General features: G+C 45.4%; 1 protein-coding gene across 4 annotated transcripts in view; it reads left to right on the top strand.

The window, feature by feature from the left end:
* The first annotated feature begins 243 nt into the window (after nucleotides 1–243).
* SLC8A3 (solute carrier family 8 member A3) overlaps nucleotides 244–26,270 on the top strand; it is a 482,177-nt gene continuing 456,150 nt past the window's right edge. For all 4 annotated transcript variants that reach the window (XM_086937188.1, XM_086937186.1, XM_086937187.1 and 1 more), the window contains exon 1: nucleotides 244–655. The gene's annotated coding sequence lies outside the window, so the exon portion shown is untranslated. The remainder of the gene's footprint in view (nucleotides 656–26,270) is intronic.

The following is a 26,270-nucleotide window of genomic DNA, read 5'->3' as shown; positions in this document are numbered from 1 at the left end:
GACCCCACTGTCAGACCCCGGAGGAAGCAGCGCGCCCCCTCCCGCCCTCCCTCCCCCTCTGAGGCAGCACATGCCCCCCGCAGCCCTGCTGCCTCACGGGATGACGGTGCTCCGTTTGTGGGCTGGGAGATTGGTTCCCGGGGTTGGTGTTCTTGCTGCAGTTACTGTGCGTGCGTCCCCCACCCCTCTCCTCCTCCTCCCAGGTTTGCCTGCACCGCCTGAGATGCTTGCACTGCTCAGCTGAACCCCGCCGCTGCCTGGCGCGCGCAAGCAGGGGAAGCCCGGCAGAGAGGGCTCGCGGCATCCAGCGTCCAGGAGCCGCGCAGGGGGAGGGGGCAGCAGAGCTGGGGAAATAATACACCGGCCCCCCCTTCATCGTCATATTCCGCATCATCTTCGTCAGCCCCTGCTTGAGAGAGGCGCGCGCTGCGAGGCAGAGAGGCCGGGGTGGATGGTCGCCTTTAACCCCTCACCTCCTGGCCCCTCTGCTCCAATCTCCGGCCGCCCTGACAGCTGCAGAGAGCAGAGGAGACGGGGAGGGCTCCGGCCGGGCGGGCAGACTGGAGTGACATGCGAGAGGAGCCGGGCGCAGAGGAGGCGAGCAGCCCTGCCTGAGCAGCGCGGAGGGGCGACACCCGAGGGACCGCCTGGAGGGGTGAGTACCGGGCCGGGGCAGAGGGGGAGGGAGGGAGGGGGGCAGCTCCGGCTGGGTGCATGCTCCAGGGGGCTGCAGCCATCTCTGAGGGAGGTGCAGATATATTCATCTGAGGGCGGCATGCATGTATGTGCGTGGTTTAGAGGTGGACTGGCCTAGTGGGAGACGGGTCACTTCCCGATGGGCCGGTGACCCTGTAAGGACTGTTGGACTGTACTTGCCTCTGAATACTGTATAGGGCCGGGGCAGAGTCAGCTGCACGCAGAGAGAGTGGGTGGCGGATGACATGCCACGGAGGAGGGGCACAGAGGGATGGGGGCACACACGGATGGGGCAGTCACTCACTCTGGCAATATGACTCACAGCGCGCCTCAAAACACTACCGTAGGGCCGGGTCAGAGTCAGTCAAGCTGCAGTGCCTTGGCGGATTTGACCCCAGCCCTTTCAGATTGCTTTGTAGCAGGCCAGCGGGGCACCTCAGAGTGCCTTGAGGGGCACCACTCTGACTCTTTCGTGGGTGGGGGTTGGGGCGCCGTATGCACCGGGATTTGGTGGGGAAACCCCTTTTCCTTGTCAGGGCTGCTGCTGGCAGGGGCACTCGTAGGATGTGCTGCCACTGCAAACACAGGTAGTCCTTACAAGCAGTAATCAGCAGATTTTTGGAGGGGAGGGGTGGGGGGGGGACGGCAGGTCTCGGGGGCTGGGATGACAATTGCGAGGGAATCTCCGCGCTCACAATTTGGTAGCGAAAACTGAGTGTCTCCAAATACATAGGCGGATAACGCTGCTTGTGAAGTGACTATATGGCCAAACAACGTGCATTTTTGTGGTGAGTTCATGTATGTGAGTTTCGTGGAGGGGGACGCCGGGCGTTGGACCACGTAGGCCTCTGTATATTTTGGCTGCGCATAAAACCGCGGCCCGGAGGGGCCGGTGGGGCTCGTGTGTGGGCTGCGCAGGTCTGGTACTGCGCTCTCAGGGACGTGGAGAGATGCGCGCTGAGGAGACAGGGGGATGTGCGCACGGCGCTGGGGCAATCCCGGCGAGTTGCCTGCCCCGCCACTCCGTGGCCGCCAGCCTCCTACCCCGGCAGCAGTAGTGACAGATCCTGGACAGCTGCGGGCCGGCTCCTGGAGACCTTGCTTACCGGGCCTCCTTCTCGGGTGTCAAATATAGTCGCTGCTGCGCCAGCCGCTTCCCGAAATAGGGCACGAGCGGGCACCCACGGCGGAGCAGGAGAAAGGGGTTCCGGGGCTCCCCTCAGAGGGAGTAGAAGGGCCCGCTGGGGGAATCCTCTGCCTCCGCCAGGAATGTATCACGTAGCTGGCATTAGCGCAGCAGGTGCAGTGGTGCCGGGCAGAAGGCTGAGAGGGGCTGATTGCACCCCAGATATGGTTGGCTTTTAGTACCCAACCGATGGCCAGGATACCATTTTCTTTGCTTGCACTAGCGCCAATTGTCCTATTAAATCAGGTGTTCGTTATCCACATTAGCAAACGGGGCACGTTTTTAAAGGCCGTTTTGTAGGTGCACGCTTCGGAATTCACAGCGCTGGAAAGCCTTAAGGTAGCTATGCGCTTTTATAAGTCAAGATAAGATAAGCTGTTATTAGAAATGAACCCCCTCAGGTTTGAGGTTCTGATCTAGTGGCCCTCCGGTTGAGGTTCTGATCCATTGGCCCTCAGGTTGAGGTTCTGACTCATTGGCCCTCAGGTTGAGGGTCTGACTCATTGGCCCTCAAGTTGAGGTTCTGATCCTGTGGCCCTCAGGTTGAGGTTCTGGTCCAGTGGCCCTCAGGTTGAGGTTCTGGTCCAGTGGCTCTTAGGTTGAGGTTCTGACTCATTGGCCCTCAGGTTGAGTGAGGTTCTGACTCATTGGCCCTCAACTTGAGGTTCTGATCCTGTGGCCCTCAAGTTGAGGTTCTGACTCTTTGGCACTCAGTTTGAGGTTCTGACTCTTTGGCCCTCAGATTGAGGTTCTGACTCATTGGCCCTCAGGTTGAGGTTCTGACTCATTGGCCCTCAAGTTGAGGTTCTGACTCATTGGCCCTCAGGTTGAGCCTCAAGTACAGATTCACTGGTCTTTGGCTGGAGAGATTTTTCTTTCGTCAAAAGTAGAACCTGTTGCACTGAACCTGAGGCCTTGGGTCAGGGGCAGAAACTGAGACTCCTGGTTTGAGCACTCAGCACAACAATAGAACCTGTGACCCTACAATGAAGGATTTAACACAGTAAGAGAACTTATTAAATTGCAGGGTCGAGTCACAAGCACAACCCATGAATTTCAGGGGGAAAAACTGGGACTGCACTTGACTCTTAGTGGTAGCCTATGCCAGCAGCCACAGGATTCCTAGGGAGGGTAGCGTGGGGGTCACACAGGATCAAAATCAATACCGCCCCCTCAGCAGCGCAATGAGATCAATGTCTTGCCCAGTGTGTCTCCTTGTAGAAAAGAAAAGTACTTTCTCACACCGAAAACATAGAATTCCACTACACAGTCAATAATGCACGAATACCGCTACATGCAGTGTCATCTTAAGGATTTGAGGGCCCCCAGGGCAAGAGATACTTTGGGGGCCCCTGTAGGGAACACATTTGGAATGTTATTACCCATTTCCTCATGATTCCACACAAGACTAATTTATCTGTTAAACTTTGGCAGGGTAGCACAAAAACATTGAAATATGTCTTACCCGGGACCCAAAAAACTTAACATGATGTGGGGTAGACAGATAGTGTCAGAGGTAGAGAGGAAAGAGGTTAAGATAGAGAAATAGAATAGACAGAGGTCAAACAAAGAAAGGTCGTTTTCCTTGGGGGTGGGGTCCCTGGGAAATTGCCAGTTTGCCAATGTCCTAAAATGTCTGTGGGTTCATGGTTATGAGTCTTTGTGCTCTAGGGACTTTAGCCAACTTCTCCTCTACCTGCCCCTCATGGGTACCTCTGTCTCTGGGCTCCCCCCTCAGGCTCAGCATTTGAGGTGGATTGGTGGGCGCAACTTGTACCCCTCCTCTTTTTGATCTAGTCTTAGCACTGTCTCTCAGACCTCAGGCCACATATCGGCTTCTTGCAGCATCAGCACCTCACCAGCAACAGTTTCCTCCAAACGGCCCACAGCAGTCTTCTCAGGGGCGGCCGCGATCCGTGCAGGTAACAGTGAAGGGACGGTGGGGCAGCTTGGGGGAGGGATTTTGAGGGATGATGCAGAGGGAAAATTAATTACTTAATTATTTTTCCAGAGGCATCGTCAGTCTAACCCCCCCCCACGTGGCCCCACCGCTGTTACCTGCACAGACCGCGGCTGCTCAGGAGTGATGCTCTAGCCGGGTGCACACCTTGTCGTTCAAAGGATCGTGGTAGGAGCAGATCCATCTGATGGGGTCCCTCTTCTGAGTGGTGGGCTGCGGATCGTGGCCAACTCTGGCGCTCCAGTGGTTACTTGATTCACTACACGGCTCACTCTATTACTCCAGTGAGTACTTTGCCCTCCTTTTTGAGCACTAAGGGCACACTCCCTCAAGGCGAAAACCTCAATTCTTCACAAAGTTCTTCCAGGGCACCTCTTGGGTCACTTAATATTCCAGACTGGGGCTGACCCAACAAGACACTTGTCAGACCTGGGGTATTTCAGTCCACTTTTGGGACACACAGGTTACCAGCAGGCACTTACCTCGGCTTAAGTTGGGGCTACCACACAGGCACACCACTCTTTGTGCCTAGCGGCTATGACAGTGCTAAATAACAAAGATCGTACTGACCAATTCAGCACTACTGCAAGTCCTCCAGCGCACTTGCTTTGCGAGTCTCTGTTGGACAGACCCTGTACCAGGGTCAACTACAGCAGTCCCATGTTATGTGTATTTGTAAAGCACACTAACACCCATGAGGGTCAGCACGTGTATGGGCCTTATCGCAGGGGAGTAGGGAATGGAAGGGTTACTCAAAGAGCCAAGCCTACAACTTCTCACAGAATGCAAGTAGAGGGAGGCTGTGATGTGTATTGGGAGTCGTCCAGCTGAGCGGAGGTGTCTAGCTGGTTGATGAAAGGAGATGCAATTGTTCAGGTAGTCCAGGGCTGTGTTTTCTGTAGTGCTTTGAATGTGTGAGTGAGTAGTTTGAATTGTGCATGCTTTTGTATTGGGAGCCAGTGGAGCTCCCTGAAGTGTGGTGTCTTGTGAGTGCAGCGTGCTAAGTTGAGGATGAGACTTGTTGCTGTTGTTCCGGATGGTTTGTAGTCTTCTTGTGAGTTGCTTGGTGATTTCGGCATAGATGGCGGTCCTGTAGTCCAGCCTGTTGGTGACAAGAGGGTGCGTGATGGTTTCTCTGCTGTTGCTCGGGAGCCATTTGAAGATCTTCCTCAGCATCTTCAAGGTGAGGGACCAGGAAACTGTGACAGCGTTGACTTGTGCGGTCATGTCCAGCTTGTTGTCACTGATGATCCCCAGACAGCATGGGATGTGGGATTAGGTGTGGGTCCGAGGTCGGCCATCCACCAGGGGAGTCCCAGGGTGAAGTGTTTTTCTAAAGATCACTACTTTTGTTGTGTCAGTGTTGAGACTGTCGGACTGTCTCAAGCTTAAAGAAATTATGATGCAGGGTAAAGAGGAGTATCGCACATAAAATGTTAGACAACTCAGACATTTAAGGCTTTAAAGTGCCGTTAAAATTGGGTATTATAACACCAAAAGTTTACAGAGCTATAAATGAGCAAACCATTGGTTAGGAGCGCTATATAGTAATATTAGGTTATACAGCATCTGCAGGTGGTGAACCTGTTCCTTGAGTTGCAGGTTTTGTCAGAGAGGGACTGTATGAGTTGTGTATCTTCGGCATATGTGAGGATGTTGATGTTGTGGGTACGGATGATGTTGACTTGTGGAGTCATATATGCGTTGAAGAGGGTAGACCCGAGAGATGAACCTTGAGTCACTCCACAGATGAGTTTAATGGCTTCTGAGGAATAAGTCCCCAGGTTAAGTGCCCACCTCATATGTACAAAGAGGTGAGAGCAGGCTGCACCCAGCTTTTTATTGTCCCTCCTCAGGGATCAGGAAGAGAGGCAAGAATCTGTGTCGCTTCAAAGCATTCCTTTCCTTAACAACAGATACTGCAGGTCCCACCCAGTACCTCTAGCCACCTACACAAAGACAGCTGCAGTCAGAGTCATTTATAGTCCAATATATCAGGAAAGGCCCTGGCACTTCTAAGGAAATCCTGCCTTCTCTTTCCTCAACATTGCGTCTGGTGCTCCACTCTCCAATCTAGGAGACACCAGCAATACAAATATGCTACTTGGAAAAAGTTACCTCTCCTCCATCTTGTACTCTGGTCTAGTCTTCCAAAGCAGACCCTGCAGGACTGTATCACTCGTTCATGGCAAATTATCACAACGAGCTCACACACACACACACAGACAGACACACAGATACAATTCACAGGATGTCACTTTCAGAATTCCAGGTTAATTATGAAGAGCAACATTTTATATGAATGGGCCTGTAAGCACACATTCATGTCTCACAGGTACAAGCCTGTCACTGTAATTTGCCAACCATCATATGCTGCCACCACCGTGCTCCACACATCAAAACCCTACACAAGGATGGGAAGTTCCCTGTCACTATGAGGGTGTATGTGGTGCCAACAACAACAATAGTGACTACCTAGAATAAGGACAAGGGGACACACAAATGTTTGTTATAATGACCCTCAATAACCAACCTGGTTGGTGACATGCTTCATCATAGGGTCCCCACCTGGGAAGCAGAGTGCCTCCCTGGTGTGCTACGACGCCTGGGGCTGCAGCGGAGCTGGTTTTTTGTGTGCAGGGTCAGTGCTAGTTAAAAAGTCACCAAATGCTCCCTAAAAAACCATTTATTCAAGGTGATTTGGTCAGTATTAAAAACAGGTGACGGTCCGGACCTATGCTAGCCTTTAAATGTGGCGAGGATCTGATTGCATAAGAGTGTAAAATGTGGTCGACATGTTTCTGCTTATTCATACATTTTCTGCAAAGCTTTCATCAGGACCAAAAAAAGGAAGAAAAGACCACGGCGGTATACGCGCACTAAGGCGTACCCTAACCTGTGGTCTAGTGTGGTAGCAAAACTCGCGGTTTTACCACGGAGACCTGTAGGGATATCCTAGGTCAGTCTTAGCTTAGAGTAGAGATGCAATATGCATCATGGGTCCAAAGGCGGGGGAACTGCCTGGAAAATGTTCTAAATGGGCAGGAACCCGCCGTTCACCTAAAGTAGTGCGCCTTGGCCTGTGTTTTATGACCAAAGCTAAAATACAAAACAGGATCACAGGTAAGCAGTTCAGGAACGCAGGGCAGGGGACATGACTGTACATTATGTACATTATGTCCGAACGATCCCAGAGTTGATAATTTGAGTCACAAAAATAACCTGTAGTCCTTCAGTTCAGTTCTTGCATCTAGTATAGAAACCATTGTCATGAAGTTGAATATTTAAGGCAGGAATAGAAACTAGTGTGGGAAGTTGAGTAAATGACTGAACAGTTGTAGCCATGGCCATGAGTGTGAGGGCTTTCTTCATCAAGAGGAGAACATGTAACTGTGAGTTTGAGGGACTTAGACAGTCATAGAGCATATGGCCCTGAGGGTGAGGTTCGCATCCAGAATAAAAGAGAAGCTATAGCTCTCAGATTGAGGGATTGAGTCAAGACCAGAACATATGGACGTATGTTAAGGAACAGATTGAGGAACATAATGCCTGGTTTTGAGGTTGAAGATATGAAAAAAAAAAATGAGGCCTTAGGGTTGACCGACGGAGTTAAAAAACAGAACCTGACCTCCAGGTTGCGATGAGTTAGGAACTGATGTGCGACCCTCAATTTGAAGATATTAATTGAAAATAGAAACTGAGGCCCTGAAATGTCATCCTTTGTGTATTTGGCCTCACCTTTAGACTAACACTCTGATGAGGATGATGATGATGATGATGATAGGAATTTGTTTTCTATCTCTCAAAAGTGCACTAAAGATAGCTGGAGTAGCTGGATAGTCAAACCAGCCTTAAAGGTCTGGCAAAATGCTGAGAAAGTCATAGGCTGTAGGATGCAGAGCTAAAGTGTGAGTGGCAATGAGATTCTCAGAATTTGAAGCTCAGCTGCCTAACAATAAGTAACCTCTGGCCTACACAAAACCTTCAGTTTTCTGGACTTCTACTCAGGGCATCAGTTTTAGCAGCAATAAGCTCCAGTCTATTGCCACTATCTGAAGACCTTACGAGCAATGACAGTCCCATTCTCGACTGCTGCTGAGGGCCTGGATGCCCTCCTGCTGCCAGTGTTTTTCAGTAACATTGCACCTGCTGTTAACGTATGAGGTCCTGGGAAAGGAATGTTGCGCTCAAGTCTTGTGTAGAGGAAGGCTCCTTCGCAGCACAGTCTGTAGGGGTTTATCTCCATGAAAACACAAACATGAATACAGCGGCGCAAGGAACGAAAAGAGACAGATTGTAGATATGTCATTTCAGCATCTTTACAGAAACAATCAGGAATCCAGAGATTGGAAGTCCCGGACTTCTGCCAAACTCATGAGTAAAGTCATCCTTTATGGAAGAGGAAACCTCACACACATAATAGTGTCATGCTTCATCATCAGCATCCTCTCCCCACCCTGGCAAGTCAGTGCCACCAGAGGGGACTCAACCTCCTGAAAGACTTAAAGAAAGGAGGGAGTTCTTAGATGAAAACTACTGAAGAAGGCAGGATCCAAATTTACTTAAAACACCTCGGGGTTCCTTGGTATGCCACCTTTATTGGTGAGGACCCCAGGCATATCTAAAAACAAAAACGAGCAGGTATACAGAGGACTATGGCTCAGACCAATACCTCCATTCATGGTTCCAAAAGCAGACTGGCATACCCGGGATCAAGAAGAACAACCCCATCAACATCAGAACTGTCCCGAAAGGAACCGAAAACACACCACTCATGAGAACACCATCTCTTTCACAGTGCAACCACCCCCAAATACTCTGCGTGCCTCCTTGGAAAGTATCATGAGTTACGTCTCACGCTGCTGTTCAGCACTCTTGTTCTCTAGCTGTGGCCCGGCTCTAAGAATATGAATAAATACTTAAATTGCCTCTACTGTTTGCTAGCTACCTGGAAGGGTCTAGTAACAAGGAGCCCTCTGGTGTGCTCTCTTTTGGCTGGGTCTACAAGGAACATATTGTCAGCTTGTAGGAATTTAATTTTAGAGTTTTTGGGCCAATAAACATTGTGTTATCAGCATTTCTGTAGGACTTACTTTTGGACCTCCTTTTTGGTTCTGGGGTACTTGTTGACCAGAGTCAAAGTGCTTTGTCAGGCTTGTATTGAGTTGTGTTTCATTTGGTTTAGAGGTGAGTTATCTTGAGTAGCGGAAAGTCAGGCTAGAATAGACTGCTGTAGATGCACTTGCAGTGCAATGAGTATCAGTATTTGCTGTTTTTCTGCGTCTGAAAAGCTAATTTGCTATTATTTCGTAACACTGTTTAAGAAGTGCAGTCCACTTAATGAACTCATTGGTGCGCTTTAAGGCAGCGACATTACAAGTAGAACAAGGCAGCATCACATGGGTCAGAGAAGTAGGGCATACAGTGCATGAAACCTGTACACAGGCACCAGTGCCCAAGGTCACCCCAACCTTTCATCCCAAACTTACTGTCTCCTCTGTGCAGTGAGCAGACAGTGCATCAGTGAAGCAGTTTGTCTCAGCGAGCTAAGAGCTTGTTTGTGTTTGCGCTCTCTGGACTTTTAAGTTTTCAGATATAGTGGGATGGACCGAAGGGAAAACATTGGCCTTACAAAACTAACACTTGGCAGCACTGGTCAAAGTGACTACTATACAAAAGAAGCCATCAGCCGGCCTGCCACGAGGCTTGTTCCTCCATTGGAGCAATTCAGGACATGTCTTAAACCCTCCCTTTTATACTTTTTATACCATCTTAGACCATCTCCCCCCCCTCCCTCCCACCCCACTGCTATCAGGGATGCCACCTGACCAGTATGTACCAGCCTAACTTGTGCTTCCACTGCAATACAGGAAAACCAACCAGGAACATCATTAAAATATGTTTTATCCTCTTATATAAACTAAAAGCAATAAATACACGATGGAAAAAGCAAAATATTTCTAATGCTGTCTAAGCAATTTCTAGATGTTTTTAAAGCAAATAGAAGATTTGCTATGTTTAAAAAGAATACAACGAATGTTATACAAACTTCTGTTTGATTACGAACTCCTGGGTGTACCAGAACCACAAACATAGTCTCATCGGCAGTATATTTTCTGTATAGGGTTGTCACCATGAACTGAAAAGCTCTGTCACGGATCCCTTCAGTACTTTTAAGCATGTATTGCCTTCACACTATAAACATACCCGTCTGTTGCTATATCTACATATGTTTGCTGCAGACTGTGTTACTGTGTGCAGCACTCTGCTGCCCATTGTAACAATGCTCTCACTTTGCAACATTCCTAATATTAGGCTAATTAGATTATTCGCATCATGCTTGCCTTAAATGGGTTTTTTTCCTGTCTGTCCATTTGTCTAAATCTTTTCTAACCAGGGAAAGTATCTGCAATTTTTTTAATTTTTTCATAAATTTTTTTTTTTTTGGGGTATCAGAGAGTTTTGGAGTTAAGGTCCGACTCAGTTATATTATGTTACCTGAGGTTGTAAAAGCCCACTCCTCTAGTGTAGAGTATTAGAGCCTGCCGATATGCGGTCTGTTGGCTCTGTGTAAAGAATAACAGCACAATCTATCCTTTATAAACTGGGTCTAATCAGCTCTGTCCACTGATGCGGGCAAAGAAAAGAGGAGACATTTTCCTAGTTTACAGAAGAGAATGGAACTAGATTTGCCATCTGTAAATTCAATCTCCCTAAAACCAGGGCCACTCGAATTATGCGGCATGAAAGGGCCAAATTATGTTGCAGGGTTGGGTAAATTATGCAGCATGAAAAGCTAAAATATGCGGTATAATGCGGCACATTTCATAATAGTGTTAGTTCATCATTTCATCATTTTAAAACTTGTTAACAGTGTATGGGCATTGGTTGCACCTCATAAGTACCAGTTTAACACCCAAATAGAGCGCTAAGCAACAGAAAGGTGACTAGTCCAGCTTTGCATAGGGCGTGCCACTATGCGGCAACACGTGTTGATCCACTTTTAGCAACTTTTGATCCGTCTGAGCGAGAAACACATGTTTGGGGAGATTATGCAGCAGATGATGAATTATGTGGCAAATGCAGCAAACCTATAATTATGCAAAAACAGCTGCAGATGCAGTAACACAATTCCAGTGACCCTGCCTAAGACCTGAGTTCACAGTAACAAGCAGCCTCTACTCTCTTGCCTCAGCAGGGTATCTGCTTCCACACGTAGGAAACTTCATGTTGGCTGAAAAGCAGGTCCTTCCACCAGCTTCATCCTTCCTAGTGAAAAGGACTCATCTGCTCCCTAAAGGTTCACATGCAGCAGCAGTGTTCCCAGGCACCAAAAAGTCATCCATCTACCCACATACACAGGCTCGCGCGCACAGGTGCATGTGCACGACTTTTCAGAAATCAGTACTTCAGTGCGCCAGGCGCATGTTTCCAGGTGCACCACTGGGGAATGAATATGACCTTTGTCGACCTTGATTCCACACAACACAGAAAGGTACTCGGAGCCCTAGTCTGCAGAACAAGAACTTTCTTGTCGGCAACAATCACTGGAAGCGAGGAGCATGATGCTCATTTTAATTGGCATTTTCCAATACAATGAAGCAGGAGCTTTTATTTTTATTTTTTAAGTGTCATCTTTTAAATCAACAAAATAAAAATGGTTTTAAAGTGTTTGTGAACAATGAAGCTTTTAAAATGCTCCAGGGATATGTGTGGTGATTATTTCAGGAAAAATGCTTGTGTTTGGAAAATATTATATGCAGTTCCCTTTGAGTGCTATGCTCACCTGCACCGCAGTGAATGCTGGGAGATACACTGCAGTGTGTACAGGATAAGCGCAGAGAATGGAAAGCAAGTGAAAGCATTGTACTGTTCTGCTTTTGGTAAAGTCATCACCTATATGCGATTGTACGTTCATTTCGTTTTGTTTTATTTGTCTACTTGGTAAACATTTTTCCTAGTTAGACCCCCACTTACTTTGCAAGTTATGTTTCCCTCACCACCCTGGAGAGGGATTTACTCCTACCTAGTGTAATTCTGCACATCTTTCATGTGTTTAAAAGGATTGGAGAGAAGTTTTTTAAGGGTCACAAACTGACATGTTAATGTGTCATTATCAACTCAGAAGGCTAACCAAGGCTTTGAAAACCTTCTTCTGATGTGGGCCTAGAATATCAAGTGGTAAATACAATTTTACAATAATACCAAGACCTAAATATCGAAGACACAAATATTAACAGGAAAGTATAGGTAGGTAAGTATAGGTTTACTGTACTTTAACGCCACTATATATATACCTAGACTATATAAAATCAAGGTACATGGATGTGGACTTAAGAATACTAAATCTATACTTATTTATATACACTTGCCTCTTCAATATTTTCGACTTCGATATATATAGGTCTCAATATTGCTGTAAAATTATATTTACTACTAGCTGTACCCAGTCACGCCTTGCTGTGGCTCAGTCTGGTTAAATGGAAGAGAAAGAAAAGAGTAAGCTCACGTTTCTAATATGTTTAATTTCACAATGCTTGTGGGAATTCAATATGTTTTTGTGACTATTGTCTGTATGCGTCCCTTGTAGTTGTTGCGCAGCAAGCAAATTGATAGGGTCTGTTCGGCCTTTTGATTAAAAACATGCATATTGTACACGCGCGTATTGGAATCTAACGTTGTGTATATATAAACACGCGCTAATGTTGCAAAGTGAACCAACTCCTCCCCCACCCTCCACCCACTTCCCGGTCTGCCATCCTCACACCAACTGTCCACCCTAATATATGTAGACCATTGTCTCTACCATTGTCTCTATGCGTCCTTACTTAATGTTGCAAAGTGAACCGACTCCTCCCCCCTCCCTCCATCCACTTCCCGGTCTGCCATCCTGACACCAACTGTCCATCCTAATATATGTAGACTATTGTCTCTATGCATCCCTTGCAGTTGATGCGCAGCAACCAAATCAATAGGGTCTGTTCGGCCTTTCTATTAAAAACACGCGCGTATTGGACAAGCATGTGTTCGAATCCAACGTTGTGCATATATAAACAGGCGCTAATGTTGCAAAGTGAACCAACTCCTCCCCCATCCCTCCACCCAGTTCCCTGTGTGCCAACCTGACACTAACTGTCCATCCTAATGTATGTAGACTATTGTCTCTATGCATCCCTTGTAGTTGTTGCGCAGCAACGAAATCAATAGGGTCTGTTCGGCCTTTCGATTAAAAACACGCGCGTATTGGACACGCTCGTACTCAAATCCAACGTTGTGTATATATAAACAGGCGCTAATGTTGCTAAGTGAACCAACTCCTCCCCCTCCCTCCACCGATTTCCCAGTGTGCCAACTTGACACCAACTGTCCATCCAAATATATGTAGACTATTGTCTCTATGCGTCCTTTCTTAATGTTGCAAAGTGAACCAACTTCTCCCCCTCCCTCCACCCACTTTTCAGTCTGCCATCCTGACACCAACTGTCCATCCTAATATATGTAGCCTATTGTCTCTATGCGTCTTTGTAGTTGTTGCGCAGCAACCAAATGGATAGGGTCTGTTCGGCGTTTCGATTAAAAATACGCCTGTATTGGATACGTGCGTATTAGAATCCAACGTTGTGTATATATAAACACACGCTTACTCGAATCCAAAGTTGTGTCAAAATTTCAAACCAATCGATGAATAACTTTAGGAGATTTAAGATTTGAACAAACGAACATTGACATTTTTATGTGTCTGTTCGGGCTTTCGATGAAAAACACGTGCGTATTCGACACGCGCGTATTCGAATCCAACGTTGTGTATATAAAAACATGCGCAAATTCTAATCGAACGTTGTGTCAAAATTTCAAAGCAATTGGTGAAGAACTTTCGGAGATTTACGATTTTGAACAAACGAACATTTGCATTTTTATTTATATAGATGCAATATTGCAGACTACAGAGCACTCATCCCATTCCTTTCCCGGCTTCTTACTCCTATGAAAATGTGCTTATTTGGAAGTAAATGGATTTGCACCTGCTCGGTGTGCCTTTGTGAATACTTTGCAGATTTAAATTCAGCCATTTAAATGTGCATTTAAGATCCAAAATGACTTTGTGTACTGGTGCTGATGTGTCTATACACACCACCGTCACACTCAGGGAATGAAATTCACTGAACACACAAGTGAGAGACAATCAACAGCTCAAGGCGAACATTGTTTATAGGCGACACAAAAGCCTGATGCACAGTCAGATATTTCAATTTGTTTCTGCTTGCGTTGAACGTGGCCAAAGTTTTTGTTGAAAACAACATTGGATCCTGGTCAGGTGCTTGATCTCTGGTCAAACTGGAACAAGACCAACATTTTTGCTGAAATGCACAGTGGCTCTGAATGCTTGATCTGTGATCAGAAAAGTTAAATCAGTGTTCAACAATGGTCTGTGTAAGATCTGTAGGAAACAGGGATGCATAATCTTTACTGCTGGATGAGAGGAATATCAGAAGCCACCCCCCCAATCCACCCTAGGGTATGGAAGCTGTTGGTGGGTCCGAGTAGCATCATGGACCAGGCTTTGGCAGCTAAACACAAGCAAGGAGATGGCCTTTGATGCAGTGGGCTTTTCAGAGTCTTTTGGGGAGAGCCCCTATGGTTGGAGATAGCGTGCGCACGATGCCTCAGTTTCACCTGGTTTTTGATGGCCTCTGCTGCAGCACCAAAGGATGCTTCAGTGAACTGACACTGCCTTCCGCCAGCAGCAGGCACCCACTTCACCCTGGCACCAAGTACAGAAGGAGGCCCTCCAAATAATTGGGTACTCGCTTGAGTGCCCTTGAGAAGAATACTACCCACAGGCTTCTTGGGAACCTCCTGGTCGGCCCAGCTGATGTGCCCCGGGTCACTCTTTTCTGATTCATACCTGAGAGGTCCCATGTCTCTAACCCCTCCCACTGCGAGTAACTATTCCTGCAGGTCCTCTCTGGTTAGCGCTGGATCTTTCATCCATGGATCACTTCTGCCATCCAAAGCCCAGGGCGCCTTCCCTTGTGCAAACCTCATCGTGTCCTCATGGTCCCTTCCTGGTGTCTCTTTGGGCTTGGTGCAAATGGCCCAGTGCCTTGGACTGGAGGCTCCCTCGTAGGGCGGCCACGTTCTCCGGTGTCTGAGCTCAGAGTTGGATGTGCCATGCAGGCCAGCCCTGAACACCTACTTATTTTGCTGAGCTGCTCTCAGCCTGCATTGCACTTTTTCTCCTTCCCGCATGGCCCAGACAATCAAGGTTGTCAGGCAGCACTCAATTTCCTCCTTACAAGCTAGTATGGGGATGCTAGTGCAATCCATTTCCCAGCCTTTGTGCCGTTGAAGCAAAGCAAGAACGCAATAAGTCGTAGTCTGGTTTACAGACTTCCCTCTCTGTAGGGTTGTTGGCTGCTCTGATGCAGCAGGATGGCTGGACAGATGCACAGTGATAGGTTAGAAGCCGGCACTCTGTCTCTGTGCCACTGTTGGTTCTGGAAGACCATCATTGCTCTGACAAGGATTTGTTTGGGAGTACAGTGGTGTAGCTAGAGCTTTTGCCACCTGGGCGATCCCTGAGTTTGGTGCACAGTGATGGCCGGTGCATGCACAATGTAAATGTAGTGTATTTTGTAAAGTGCACAGCTGCCCTAACGGGTCGTCCCGGCGCTGTATAACGCTGTGGAACCCTTCCTGGCTCTCCCTGTGAGATGCTCCTCCTGGGCACCCCCAGGGTGAAGCCAGGCATCCCAGTGTTGTATCGGCCGTTGTGGAGATTAAGCAAGCTATTGCCCAGAGTTACAGCGTGGGACCCATGATTAGAGTAGGTGCCGAGGCGAAAATTATCGAGTCCGCGGACATTGAGCTCAGGACCCTGCCGCGTCGGGACTTGAACCCTGGTCCCGGGCCTGATCTCTGCTTCAGAGTCTGCCGCTCTAACCAGTGAGCCACACTTCTCGCACAAGTGGGGGAGTGAGGTGATGTGGGTAGTCGACAGACAACAATGAGGGGAAAACATACAAATACAATAAAAACACTTACTTGCGCGCGCCAAAATTGCTCATCTCACCTAAAGTGCCCCCACACACCAAAAAGTGCCGCCTGGCACAGACTGCCCCCCTAACCCCGCCCCCCACCCCTTGCTACGCCACTGGGGGAATTAGGTGATAGTGTCTACTTCCTCCATTTAGGCTCCAAGAGCCTTACTGCTAGTTAATACACAGGTTCACCCCCAAAAACACAAGACGTATGAGGCCTCTTTAAGCCTTGTACCCCAGGTGTGCTGAGGTGACCGTCCATGGTGAGCCCAGCACATGCACATTTCTACTACCGCACCATCCCCTGTGGTTTAAGACATACAGCACACAATAGGGAATGAAACACTGGGCAATAGTTTGCAAACACTGTAAGATGCATTTCCCCAATTAAATGGAGCAGTTTCCTAACAGTGGGGAGCTGGGTCCCGCTTCTGGCTCCAGCCCTACTACCTGTCACCTGCCTATGACAGCATCTACAACAAACAGCCATAAGCATACCCCGGCTCCTCATTTCACCCATCAAGAAGACGCTGTATCTTACTACACTTTGCTTCTCCCGTGTGGAATGAGGGTCAAGAAGCAGAAGCAAGATTGAGTTACCTGTCTGCTAACATAAAGTCAGACTGTTGAAGTTTGCGGAGGTGAAGAGGGGACCCATCAAACCTTAGTGTAGGCATGCGCAGTACAGAGCAGCATTCGCAAACAACCACAATGAAATGTGATTTGGAGATTACAGGAATCGCACAATGGTTCCATTTTCTCCCAATAAGCACAGCCAAAATCTCAGTATAGGTATCCCCTTTATTGAGAAGATAAGGGATGGAACTATTTCTTCTGTATGAGGTATTTATAGCTTGACACAAGCTGGAAGGGGGTGGGGTGGGGTGGGGGGGGGGTGCGCTGACTACGGTCAAAGGCAAAGACAATGTCACCAAGTGATTGGAGGGGTATCTGCGTTCTGAGAGCACAAGTGAAGTGTTACTGCACAGTCACTCTGTGTTCCTTAGATATTTCCTAAATTGGAGCAGAGTTGGGATGATTCTGATGGACTCGGGAAGCTCTTGGAGATCCTGGGTGCATAACTGAGTAAACATGTAGGAGACCTGTTACATTGTTTTTGTCTTTTTTGCATTTCTTTGTCTCCATTCTGATGGCTTCCTGACTGCAGGTGTGCCGAGAGCCCCTGGAAGTTGTGAGAGTGTCTGAAAGATCAGCTAATGTGCCCATCATGATAGCTTTGTAGATGATTCAGCTGGTTTTAAAGATGGTACGGGCTGGCAAGTGGAGACAGCGACGTTCCATCTGGGTGAGGATGTTATGGTCATATTGTTTCAGGCCCTTGGTGAGGCATGCTGTACGACATGTAGGGTGGAAACGTGTGACATCATGAACAGGGCACTGCCACTTCCTAGATGCAAGAGTACAAGGGTTTGAACAGAAATTCTGCGGTCACTTTCTGAGAGGAATGACTTCACTGTCTTTAGTAGGGAACGTTGGTACCAGGCTGTCCTGTCTTGCATTCCTTGGTGATGTGCTCTATGCGGTTGAGGTTGGTGTCCATGGTAAATCTGAGTGCCTTGGAACTTGGAAAAAGATTGGATTCGAACTCTTCTAGCATTCTTCTATTCCCCTAAACATACGTACTATCTCCAACCATCTTCTCTTCCGAAAACACATCAAAACCTGGTTGTTTTCTTCTGTTTAGGATTTCCTGGTGATCTGGCACCTACACTTCCATTTGGCCGTATTATAATTAGGTATGTCCGCAAGCGCTGGGACGCCCTGTTGCTGGGGTAGCCATGCGCGATATAAATAAATAAACATAACATTATGTCTTCGAAACAGTTTTTGATCAGCTGGACTGGTTGGTGTGAGTGCATATAGCATAGTCACAGACTGACATACCATACAGGGATATGAGGTTCACCCAGGACTGAATCCCTGATAGAATATCCGAAACAAAAATACCATGTAGACAGAATATTGTGACAAAAATATCGAGTCCCAAAATATTGAGAAGGTAAGTGCAAATAGGTAAGTATTGATTTACTATTCTTAAATCCACGTCTACGTTCTTTAAATATATATATATATATATATATATATATATATATATCAGCTCCACTCGCACCAGCCTGTCGCACTCAAAGGCGGGTGCCTGCCAGTCGGGGGTGCACCCGACAACAATGTCCGCTCCAGCAATCCCTCCCCGCAATCCTCGGGAAACAGGAGGCAGCACTCCAAAGATAGGTTGCACAAAGTTCTTTAATCTCTCACAAAGCGCTTTCGGCACTCGGCCTTCGTCAGTAATGAGACGCTGGTGGCTACCATCAACTTACATTTAAACACCCGCGTTGCACGGATAGTAAACATAAAGGTAGGACTTCAATCACAAATCAAAATCGAAAATTGGCGGTCGCCATCTTAGAGTGGTTATAATTGCATCGTGTTAATCGCTAATGCTGACAATAAAGCACAATAGGATATCCAAATGTAGAAAAAGCCCAATATGGCTATTATCAACACACAATGCGCATGTACATAACTTTAGACATAGAATCACGCCCAAGATGGGCAAATGAAAACCAAATTCAAACGGCATCTGCCAATTTAGAATGGGTGCAATATACTAATGTAACAGTGTTGGAGTAATATGGAGATCGAAATTGATCCCAAACGCCATATGGCTGCAATATTAACACAAAACTCATAGTTCCCATTTCTCTTCATGTTATAAAGCCCTGGATGGGCATAAATCAATCATAATGTTTGCAACGTACCACAACCCTCATGGAAAAAATTCAATTCAGAAATTAATTCATCATTCTGGTTGAAACAACCAGAGAACATGAAACAATGATGCAGTCAACTCAAGTCAATAGTCTTAAATATCTGATTATCCCAGATGTACAGCTAAATCTTCATGCATGTTCAGTCCAGTTGGCATTTTGCTTAGCAAGTCTATAATATGTTGTGATTCTAATCGCCTTAACTTTAGGAGTCTGTCACCACCCCTAACACTCACAGGGACAGAGTCCAAGCAGAAGAAGGTAAGCAATTCTCTGTTGCGTCCATGCTCTTTATCAAAATGTCTCGCAACAGGATAACTAACATCCGCATTCTGGATCGCTCTCTGGTGTTCTAATATCCTTAGTTTCACCGGATTGGTTGTACTGCCCACATACCTTCTGCCACAAGGACATGTTAGACAGTACACCACGTAAGGCGTGGTACATGTGAGGAATTTTAGAATTCTCTTAGGCTCCTTTACACCTGGAATCCTGTACTGAGTTACACGTTTACTTCCCTTGCACGCCTTGCATCGTCCGCAGGGAAAGAAACCTTTCATAGGTTCAATTTTGGGTTTGGGTTTCAGTTCGTCATGGTGACTATGGACCAAATAGTCTTTTAATGCTCTTGCTTTCCTGAATGTTATCAAAGGATAGGAGGGCAGATCTTGCTTGATAACATTATCCGTCATCAGGATATTCCAATTTTTACGCAAAATGCGCTTGATGTCTCCAGAATTCCTTGAATAAGTGGTTATTAGTCGGAATTGCCCAGTCTCGGAGTTTTTATCTTTTTCATGAGTTTTGTCTTCCAGCAACTTGCTCCTTTCTAGGTTCTCCACTTTGCTCAGTGCTTGTCTCAATGTTGTGGCATTGTATCCTCTTGCTTTGAACCTTTGTATGCAATTGCCGGCTGCTTTTCTAAACTCATTGTCCTTAGTATTGTTCCTCCTAATCCTTAATAGTTCACCATAGGGTATACTATTAACCAAGCTCTTAGGATGCCCGCTGGTAGCATATAATGTTGAGTTCCCTGCGGTGGCCTTACGAAAGAGCTTGGTATGCAGATTGCCTCCTTCGATAAAAACAGTCAGATCTAGATAATTCACTTCCTTTTGGCTAATTTCTCCTGTAAATTTCAAGTTATTCTCATTGTTATTGAGTACCTCCAGATATTCTTCAGCTAGCTCAACTGATCCTTCAATGATGATGAACAGGTCATCTATATAGCGGTACCAACATCTTACCAGATCGTTCCATTTGTTGTTGGTATTGGACCAAGCCACCCGCTCCTCCCAGTGCCCCACGAATAAATTCGCGAAGCTAGGGGCCGAGCAAGTGCCCATCGCCACGCCTGTTAGCTGTTTATAGAGGTTCGTTCCAAAAAGGAAGATATTATTCTTGAGGCAAAATCTTAGAAATTCCATCAACATTTTATTGTGTTCGTAATATTTCACTGGCCTACTCTGCAAAAACCAGGAAATAGCTTGTAGCCCTTCTTCATGCTCGATGCACGTGTACAAGCTGGCAATGTCGATGACCATCATAGTGTATCCCTCCAACCAAACCATCTTCTCAATACAGTTCAAAAAATGTTTCGTATCCTTAAGATAGGATTTCAAATTGACAACATGGGGAGAAAGAAAAGAGTCCACATATATTGACAAGTTTTCAGTCAAGCTGCCCTGAGAAGCTACAATAGGCCTCCCGGGGGGATTCACCGGATCCTTGTGTATCTTGGGTAGATAGTAAAAGGTCGGAGTTACTGGATTTAGACATCTCAGAAACAGATACTCATCACCATTCAGCATGTTATTGTTATACCACTTTAGTATCATGTTACTAAAGTGGTATAACAATAACATGCTGAATGGTGATGAGCATCTGTTTCTGAGATGTCTTAATCCAGTAACTCCGACCTATTGTAGCTTCTCAGGGCAGCTTGACTGAAAACTTGTCAATATATGTGGACTCTTTTCTTTCTCCCCATGTTGTCAATTTGAAATCCTATCTTAAGGATACGAAACATTTTTTGAACTGTATTGAGAAGATGGTTTGGTTGGAGGGATACACTATGATGGTCATCGACATTGCCAGCTTGTACACGTGCATCAAGCATGAAGAAGGGCTACAAGCTATTTCCTGGTTTTTGCAGAGTAGGCCAGTGAAATTTTACGAACACAATAAAATGTTGATGGAATTTCTAAGATTTTGCCTCAAGAATAATATCTTCCTTTTTGGAACGAACCTCTATAAACAGCTAACAGGCGTGGCGATGGGCACTTGCTCGGCCCCTAGCTTCGCGAATTTATTCGTGGGGCACTGGGAGGAGCGGGTGGCTTGGTCCAATACCAACAACAAATGGAACGATCTGGTAAGATGTTGGTACCGCTATATAGATGACCTGTTCATCATCATTGAAGGATCAGTTGAGCTAGCTGAAGAATATCTGGAGGTACTCAATAACAATGAGAATAACTTGAAATTTACAGGAGAAATTAGCCAAAAGGAAGTGAATTATCTAGATCTGACTGTTTTTATCGAAGGAGGCAATCTGCATACCAAGCTCTTTCGTAAGGCCACCGCAGGGAACTCAACATTATATGCTACCAGCGGACATCCTAAGAGCTTGGTTAATAGTATACCCTATGGTGAACTATTAAGGATTAGGAGGAACAATACTAAGGACAATGAGTTTAGAAAAGCAGCCGGCAATTGCATACAAAGGTTCAAAGCAAGAGGATACAATGCCACAACATTGAGACAAGCACTGAGCAAAGTGGAGAACCTAGAAAGGAGCAAGTTGCTGGAAGACAAAACTCATGAAAAAGATAAAAACTCCGAGACTGGGCAATTCCGACTAATAACCACTTATTCAAGGAATTCTGGAGACATCAAGCGCATTTTGCGTAAAAATTGGAATATCCTGATGACGGATAATGTTATCATGCAAGATCTGCCCTCCTATCCTTTGATAACATTCAGGAAATCAAGAGCATTAAAAGACTATTTGGTCCATAGTCACCATGACGAACTGAAACCCAAACCCAAAATTGAACCTATGAAAGGTTTCTTTCCCTGCGGACGATGCAAGGCGTGCAAGGGAAGTAAACGTGTAACTCAGTACAGGATTCCAGGTGTAAAGGAGCCTAAGAGAATTCTAAAATTCCTCACATGTACCACGCCTTACGTGGTGTATTGTCTAACATGTCCTTGTGGCAGAAGGTATGTGGGCAGTACAACCAATCCGGTGAAACTAAGGATATTAGAATACCAGAGAGCGATCCAGAATGCGGATGTTAGTTATCCTGTTGCGAGACATTTTGATAAAGAGCATGGACGCAACAGAGAATTGCTTACCTTCTTCTGCTTGGACTCTGTCCCTGTGAGTGTTAGGGGTGGTGACAGACTCCTAAAGTTAAGGCGATTAGAATCACGACATATTATAGACTTGCTAAGCAAAATGCCAACTGGACTGAACATGCATGAGGATTTAGCTGTACATCTGGGATAATCAGATATTTAAGACTATTGACTTGAGTTGACTGCATCATTGTTTCATGTTCTCTGGTTGTTTCAACCAGAATGATGAATTAATTTCTGAATTGAATTTTTTCCATGAGGGTTGTGGTACGTTGCAAACATTATGATTGATTTATGCCCATCCAGGGCTTTATAACATGAAGAGAAATGGGAACTATGAGTTTTGTGTTAATATTGCAGCCATATGGCGTTTGGGATCAATTTTGATCTCCATATTACTCCAACACTGTTACATTAGTATATTGCACCCATTCTAAATTGGCAGATGGCGTTTGAATTTGGTTTTCATTTGCCCATCTTGGGCGTGATTCTATGTCTAAAGTTATGTACATGCGCATTGTGTGTTGATAATAGCCATATTGGGCTTTTTCTACATTTGGATATCCTATTGTGCTTTATTGTCAGCATTAGCGATTAACACGATGCAATTATAACCACTCTAAGATGGCGAGTGTTTAAATGTAAGTTGATGGTAGCCACCAGCGTCTCATTACTGACGAAGGCCGAGTGCCGAAAGCGCTTTGAGAGAGATTAAAGAACTTTGTGCAACCTATCTTTGGAGTGCTGCCTCCTGTTTCCCGAGGATTGCGGGGAGGGATTGCTGGAGCGGACATATATATATATATATATATATATATATATATATATATATATATATATATATATATATATATATATATATATATATATATATATTACCTACTGGCGATAGCCAGTAGGTATATATAGTTAGGATTTTTTCCCTATGGGATTTCTGAAAATTCTATGTCTAATAACTTTGGCGTTTGTGGACGGAATTGGCTGAAATTTTCAGGAAAATGGCACATTTTGTTTCTGAGCAGCTCCTGGAAATTTGGGGGGGGGTCGTCAAGGGGGGGCCGAGAAAAAAGGGGGGTCCCAAAACGCGTTTTTCCCATGTTAATTTCCATAGGGCGGTTGGACTCACTTTTAGCCCGAACGGCTGAATGGATTTCCACGAAACTTGGCAAAATTGTAGGGACTGTTAGCCCGATGTGCCTTTGCTAGGTCTCAATATATGTGCTTCAGTGAATTTTGAGAAATTAACGTTTAAAACAAGATATATATCTGTAACAGCGCTCCGGGCTGCGCTCCGGTCCGCTTACTTTTCGCGTATCGGAACTTTGCGAAGCGAAGCTGATTGGCTCTCCGGTGTCTGTCAACATTCTAAACAGTCCGGCGCGGCCGCCATCTTGTCTCTCGGTAGGATCGAGAGACAAGAGGAGGCCAAAACAAAGGGGGAAATGAAGGAAAGGGGGCAAGGTAGACCCCTTCTGATCCCCTAGGATTGATGAGGGGATATTATAGAGTCACGCTGGGCCCAAAAAAAAAAAAAAAAAAAAAAATCCGATTTTTTCGCCGTAGAGACGCGTCTTGGTACGCGAACCGGGCAGCTAACCGGGAAGCTAACTGGCAGTGTAACGGGAGTCTGACGAGTAGCTGATTGGCTGTCAACATTGTAAACAGTCCGGAGCGGCCGCCATCTTGTCTCTCGGTAGGATCGAGAGACAAGAGGAGGCCAAAACAAAGGGGGAAATGAAGGAAAGGGGCAAGGTAGACCCCTTCTGACCCCCTAGGATTGATGAGGGGATATTATAGAGCCACGCTGGGCCCAAAAAAAAAAAAAAAAAATCTGTTTTTTTCGCCGTAGAGACGCGTCTTGGTACGCGAACCGGGCAGCTAACCGGGCAGCTAACCGGCAGTGTAACGGGAGTCTGAGGAGAAGCTGATTGGCTGTTATCATTGTAAACAGTCTGGAGCGGCCGCCATCTTGTCTCTCTGTGGGATCGAGAGACAAGAGGTGGAAAAAAAAAAGGTGTAAATGAATGAAAGGGGTAAGGCAAACCCCTCCTGAACCCCTAGGATTGATGAGGGGGCTATTAAAGTTCCCTGGGGGGTGAAAAAAAAATTGCGATTTTTCGCGGTAAAGGTGCTTCCTGGTACGTTAACCGGGCAGCTAACCGGCAGCGTAACGGGAGTCCGACATATTGTGTTTTTTGAACGTTTATGATATGTGCACGTGTGGATTTTGTCTAATTAAGGTTAAAAAATATATATATATCTTTAAGCGTGTTCTGGCGCGCTTACGTTTTGGGTTTGGTTTGCGCTGCAGAGACGATACGTCACGGTTATGCGATGCATCCTGAGGCGTCTCACGGGCTACGTGATACGTCACTTAATAAAGAATATATTTTACAGCTATAGATATTAGCTTTTAAAAAACCAATGAAATTCACAGAAAAAACCATAGGTTATAGACCATATATAGTTAGGAATTTGCATTTACAAAACCTTGAAAATTCACTGAAAAAACCATAGGTTATAGACCATATATAGTTAGGGATTAGCATTTAAAAAACCTTATTTTACTCGCACAAAACCATTGAAATTCCATATATAGTTAAATGCACTAACTATATATCGCGGACCCGCAATCCACTGCTAATGATGTCACATATTACATCATTCATGACATGGTCAGTGACATCACTGATGACATCACTGATGACATCTCAAATGACATCACTGATGACATCACTGACATCTCATTTGACATTACTGATTACATCACTGATGATATCATTTATGTGATAATACATCTTCAGACTCTAATATAACCTTAGATACACTCAGTGTAAACAGGCACTCACAGACTGTCACAGATCCATGGAGTTACCCACACACCTAGTCAGTCATGCAAAGAATCAATCCCACCTCCATTTCCTCAACTATACAGTTATACACACCTTACTTATTCAAACATATACTAACACATATTTACTCTCTTATACAATCCTTGATACAAGTTCACAATGATTCATACAGCCACTCTCACATTCACTGGCTCTTATGTTCAGTTATTTATATATGTCAACTCTCACATGGAGTGTGTTTTACATATGTACTTACTTTAACATGTAGAACTGAGATATCCATTCACTCACCAATATACTCATGCACACAGTCAACTGTCCATACAGCTGTTTCTACATGCACTTTTGAACCCATACACCTAGGGAATCAACTGCTCACACATCTATGCACAGAGTTATACACCTCCCAGCCACCCACACACATACTCAGTCTCCCATACAAATACTTGGGCAACCATTCAATAACCCATATAGTTAATGATATAGCTACTGATTTAAACATGCAGCAGTTTACAGAAGAACATAAATAATGATTGCCAAATTAAGACACTTTAATCACTAACCCATGCACTCAGTGAGACACATTTAATCATTCTCTCATACAGTCAGTCATGCACCTACTAAATCCTTCATCCAGACACTTATACATCCACTCATTCTTCAATATGTAAGACATATTTTAACTTTACAGAAACATACAGTCACTGGGTGTTGTCATCAGTGATGTCATCAGTGATGTCATTTGAGATGTCATCAGTGATGTCACTGACCATGTCATGAATGATGTAATATGTGACATCATTAGCAGTGGATTGCGGGTCCGCGATATATAGTTAGTGCATTTAACTATATATGGAATTTCAATGGTTTTGTGCGAGTAAAATAAGGTTTTTTAAATGCTAATCCCTAACTATATATGGTCTATAACCTATGGTTTTTTCAGTGAATTTTCAAGGTTTTGTAAATGCAAATTCCTAACTATATATGGTCTATAACCTATGGTTTTTTCTGTGAATATATATATATATATATATATATATATATATATATATATATATATATATATATATATATATATATATATATCAAGGTACATATATAAGTGGAGTCATAAATAGTACAACTTTTCTTATCTATAAAAACTTACCTTCAAAATATTTGTGTCCCCGATATTCTTGACACAATATATTGTCCCACTATATTTTTGATTTCGATATTCTTTCTAAACACCCCCAGGACTGACACAACATGCACTCTTATTAAGGGATATTACATCTATCTGTCCTTCTGGCAACTACACATCTGCTCACAGGACAGAGCCCTGTGATGATGAAGGCTCCTGGATTTCCTGGATTTCCTAAATTCCTGCAGTCAACTCCTCAG

Source organism: Lissotriton vulgaris, chromosome 9, assembly GCF_964263255.1.
Source record: "Lissotriton vulgaris chromosome 9, aLisVul1.2, whole genome shotgun sequence".
NCBI lineage: Eukaryota > Metazoa > Chordata > Amphibia > Caudata > Salamandridae > Lissotriton > Lissotriton vulgaris.
This window is presented reverse-complemented; position numbering and strand designations above follow the sequence as displayed.